Below are 5364 nucleotides of genomic sequence, written 5' to 3' on the forward strand. Positions count from 1 at the left end.
GTGATATTAATAAAATTCCTTCAACCAGGTAAAGGCTTACTTATGCAACCAGGATATGAAAAGAGAAGGGCTTTATAATTTTAAAAATAATGTTTCTTTTTCTCTTGAGGAGATTTGCGCTGTCTTTTTTATTTGCATTGTACTATTTCTGTGGTTTTCTATTTTTTTTAATAGTTCATTTACTACTCCTATCTCCTAATGGGACCATAATATTAGAAATGGTAAAAACATTGATGGTACCTATCTTTCTGTGTACAGTTGTGTTTATATCGCATAGATTGTGATATACAATTTTATAGATTTTACCTTTTCTGCCACAATAGACTGTTGAAGCATTCTTTATCTTCTTGTAATTTAGGAGGCTGATGCTCAGTTTCTAGATTTTTGGGTTGTATTAATGTCTGTCCTGGGAATAAAATCTATAAAATTTCTTCTTTCTTAAGTGCACTAAAATATTTTTGGTATCTTCTTTTTCTTTTTGTATAGCACCTGTGGATACTATGAGAAAAACTATATTTTTGCACTTCTGGGGGAGTAAGTTGGTATCAGTTAGTAATATCTAGATTACTATCTATTTAATTTTTTTTATCTCCCTAACTGGGCTGTGATCACCTTGAGGGCAGGTGTCAGTGGCTTCTTCATTTTTGTATTCCCATCATCCAGAAGAGCCAGGCAGAATGTAGGTGTAAGAAACATTTGTTCACATTTTTCCCACTGTGTTAATTTCTTTGACATCCGTATGTATCTCAAACATGTTTTCCATTTTACTAATTGATTTTCTGCAAAATAAGCTCTGTTATTTTTTATTTTATTTTTTAATAAGTTCTGTTATTAACCACATCCAATACTGATTCAAATTGTTCCATAGTGAGATTCAAATGTATTTTGTTCCTCTTTTGAAGATACCATGGAAATAGCTCATTATGATCTTAAACTTCTTTCCTGTTTGCTCAAATGTTTTCAGAGATCAGGTTTCCTAGGACGATGTTTTGATGTTCTGCTTTTGTTGCTCATGTAATGAAAGAGCTTGGATCACCCAAGTTCTGGATTTGGGATTGGGTAATTCTTGAAGGAACATTCTTAATCCTCATGTCCAACCAGAGTTGAGTGATGCTGACTTCTTGGTGCTGCTGAAATTTGGAGTCTCAGTTTGCCCCACTGAAAACGCTTATTATTTCTATTTTTTTTAAGAATATCAAGTGTTTCCAAATATGGAATATGGTTCATTACAAAGAGTTCTCTTCAATTTGGAGTGAGTATCAGAAAAACATCCCTCTAGGGGCACCTGGGTAGCTTAGTTGGTTGAGTGTGTCTGGCTCTTGATTTCAGCTCAGGTATGCATGATCTCGTAGGTCATGGGATTGAGCCCCCCATCGGGCTCCTCACTGAGTGGGGAGTCTGCTTAGGATCCTCTCCCTCTGCCCCTCCCCCCACTTGCACACACATGCACTCTCTCTGTTTCAAATAAATAAATAAATCTTCTAAAAAAATCCCTCTTTTTGTAATCATATCAGCAGAGTACTACTCCAATAATAGGATTGGGGACTGAGGCCAGCTGGTCCATTGTCCCCCTTAAGCTTCTCATATGAGAAGAAATAGGCTATCACTAGATCATGACCTAAAGTGTGAGCTCACTGTTGTGAGATTTCTCAGTCCTGTCCTGGTTTTCATGGATGGAAAGAGGAAATAGGGAGAGGGGGACTTACATGAATTCCCTCACAGTGCCATTTTTCTGGAATGATGATATATTTTTATCTTAATTTCCTTACCTATTATTTGAATCTGAGGATCCTGTCTGTGTAAAGTCTGGTGACTTTGTAGTTTCCACTTGCATAATTTTTGATGAGGTTTTCACCTTCTTTGACGATACTGCAGATCATCATCTTTGATCCTGTTTTTTTTTTTTTATTACCTTACATAATCACTATATTACATATTAAACCCAGCATGACATATACTTGCACAATTATGCTGTGAATGATACAGTAGTGATGAAGCCAGTGAAAAAGGACTATCTTTAGCCCAAAAAGAGTATGGGGGGGGCAAGTGAAAACAAGTAGAAAGCACATGAAGAGATGGGTATTTTCTGACCAGGAAGGTCACTCTAAACACAGAAATATAAAAAGAAAAGTATTCCCTTATTTCCCCTATGTGGAAATAATGCAAACATTTATTTTCTATATCAGACAAGAACACAGCTAAGTAATCCAATTCTACTGCAGCATTATAAAAATCATCCCTTCACCACAGTGTAAGATTTAAATGCATCTGCACGAGGGTGCACACTATATAAAAGGAGTAAGGTTGCTGCTGCCCTGCCAAGCACTTCCGGTCCCTACCCAGGTCCTACTGCAATACTGGTGGTCCCAATGGTTTTATCCAAATAAATTGTGTTTAAAAAATAAAGCATTTAAGAAGACAAGTCAAAATGCCTCAGAAACCATATCTCCAACTCAAACTTCATCTATTTAAATGTTATATTTGCCTCCCACTAATAAACCTTTATTTCACTCAAACTGAGCAATAAATCTTCCACACTGAAGTATCTTCCTTGCCCAATTAATCCAAAGGAAAAAAACTGAAATGATTAGTAAAGAAAAATGTAGGGACTAACACACCCTTTTAATATGTTTTTAAATATTTTTAAGGTTTAAAAGTGTTTAAAGTTTGTAATTCCTAGTAGGAAAACATTATCTGAATGACTACCCTAATGGCAAACCACTATAGAATGTTTCAGTTGCATGTGGGGCAGAGGGGTAGGGATTCTCTTCACAGCACCCCAGCTTTCTTCATGAGAAGGTCAGAGGTACACTGGTTTGTATTATTGCGACATCCATTAGGTGATCGTTGCTTTTCCTTCAGCAAGGGCTTTATTTGTCAGAAGGGCATTATTATGCTTGACCTCCAAATTTGGATGACAATTTACTGATGAGATTCATAACCTTTGGATTGCTCTGATATTTTGACATATTCGCTGGGTTCTGGGCCACATCCTGGAAGGCCACCATAACTTCTGGATCCTGCATGGCTGCGAGAACCTCTGGATCACTAAGAATTTCATTGAGCCCAGGCATTCCTGCCATTCCAGGCATCCCCCCCGCCATTCCAGGCATTCCTCCAGGAAAATTACCAGGCATTCCCCCAGGAAAGCCACCGGGAAAGAGCCATTCTGAGCTCCTGATTGTCGTCTGGCTTCTTCCTCCTTCTGGGCTCTCTCATGTTCTTCCCAAGCCTTCTTAACCCTTTCTATTCTTTCTTTGATCTCTCGCTCTTCACGTTTTCGCTCATACTTTCTCCGATGTTCAGCAATTTTCTGGGCCCTCGGTTGAACTTCTTTCAGCATTGCGCTAGCATCTTCATCGTAATCCAGTTTACAAGCAAGGGCAAGATCATGTGCTGCTTCTTCCCAATGGCCCAGAAGTCTGTGTGCTTTCCCTCGCCACTTATAAGGCTGAGCTGAATCAGGATTTATTTCAATAGCTCTGTCACAGTCTCGAATGGCAGCATTTGGCTTCTGTAATTTGATGAAGACACTGGCTCTCTTGGCATACAGAATGGCCAAGCGAGGATTCAGTTTGATGGCATCTGTGAACAAGTCAATGGCTTTCTGTAGTTCACCATCATTTAGGGCATCAATGGCAGCCACTTTTTTATCATTTGCCTGATCCATCATTTCCTCGGTTATCTCTACATTTTCATCTCCCATTTCTTGAGGGGCATCAGTATCTGGTTCAATCACACCTTCATTGTCAATTTCTAGATCACTTTCCTCACTTGATGGTTCGTCTGTCTTTATGTTTTCCTCCGCCTTCTTACTATCTGTTTTTTCTTCCTTGATATTGTCTTCTGATTTAGTTTTATGAGTGGCAGGTGGTATTTTACCCCCCATGCTCTCCACCCACTCCCGCAGGAAGCGCATTTCCTCGGTGTGCAGAACGCTCGGATCCTGCTTACACATTTTCACGAAGGCCCGAAGCTCGCTCACTTTGCGGGGGTCCATGGTCCAGAGGCGGTGAAAGGCGGCAGGCGTGGCTGAGGTTGCGGCCCGATTCCAAGCCCGGGTACTAGCTCAGCGTGATCGTGTGGAAGCTTTGATCCTGTTTTTAAGACTACTGTCTCACATTGTTCCCTCTCCTTATAAAATCCCCTCTATCCTTTGCCATGACTCAACAATTCTCTTGGGCAAACCCCAAGTCAGGAGACTGACTCTAGTGTTAGCTTCTCCTTTCTTGATGCTGCATATTCCTTTCCTTCTTTCTTTCTTTTTTTTTTTTTTTAAGATTTTATTTATTTATTGAGAGAGAGAGAGCACAAGCAGGGGAAGGGGCAGAGGCAGAGGGAGAGAGAGAGAATCCTAAGCAGACTCCATGCTGAGTGAGGAGTGCAATGTGGGGCTTGATCTCACAACCCTGAGATCATGACCTGAGCTGAAACCAAGAGTTGGACACTCTACCGACTGAGCCACCCCAGTGCCCCCATATTTCTTTCTTCTACAAAGTTATGATCTTTAGAAAGAAGAAGAAAATTAAAATATAATCATTTGCTCTGTGTTCTTCAGTTTTTTCCCCAGGTCTCTAAAGTCTCTAGATGTGCAGTCCATTGTCTTTTGATTTTATTTGCTCCCAGGTGATGTGGGTAAAATTCATCTTCCATGTACAGGGTATATATCATAAGACTTTCTTGTGTTCTGACTCATGTTTCAGGAGGAGAGCATATTTGTCATAACAGGACATGGTGATCTAAACCAGGCATTTTGGTTATTACTTACTCCAACTCACTCAGACTAGTGTAAGCACTGAAAGTAAAGTTTTAAAAGGATCTGTAGGAATACCCAAGGAGCATGCAGGAACAAGGAATGTAGGAGACTAGGGTCCAGACCTGAGAGAACATCTGGAGCCACAGCTGTTCTGTTTTTTCAGGGCTGAATCATCTCTCCTCTGTGCCTCTATGTCATCTGTGCATACCCGTCACTTTTGTGCATGTGAATAAGGCCAACTATGGCCGCTTCCAGCTTAGTTTCTCATTACTCCCTCATCCAGGCATATAGCAGAGGTTGGCTCCTATCTCCAAATTCCAAACTCCTGTTGAGGACAATCCATTGGCTCCGATTTGGTTCAGTCAGTTATGTCAAATAGGAGTGCAAAGGTACATCTCTGTGAGTGGGGTGGTAGTTCTCAGGAAAGGGAGTAGGCTACAGGCTGGAAAGGAATCACAAAAGGGCTCTGCCACAACATCTTCATAGGACTTCAATGATTATCATGCTGTCCTGGACATGGCAAGTATAATTTTCTATCCAGTCTGTTTGTCTGACTCCACCTTAGACTCTGGGATCATTTTTTTCCCTTCCTTCCCTCCTTCCTTCCT

At 40.4% G+C, this 5364-nt stretch overlaps 1 pseudogene across 1 annotated transcript; it reads right to left on the bottom strand.

The window, feature by feature from the left end:
• Window positions 1–2277: 2277 nt before the first annotated feature.
• On the bottom strand, window positions 2278–4083 carry LOC110589297 (annotated as a pseudogene). Its single transcript, XR_002480880.2, has one exon. The product of XR_002480880.2 is annotated as a hsc70-interacting protein-like (transcript).
• Window positions 4084–5364: the final 1281 nt, after the last annotated feature.

The sequence above is a fragment of the Neomonachus schauinslandi genome, chromosome 6 (assembly GCF_002201575.2).
Source record: "Neomonachus schauinslandi chromosome 6, ASM220157v2, whole genome shotgun sequence".
In the NCBI taxonomy this organism is placed as follows: domain Eukaryota; kingdom Metazoa; phylum Chordata; class Mammalia; order Carnivora; family Phocidae; genus Neomonachus; species Neomonachus schauinslandi.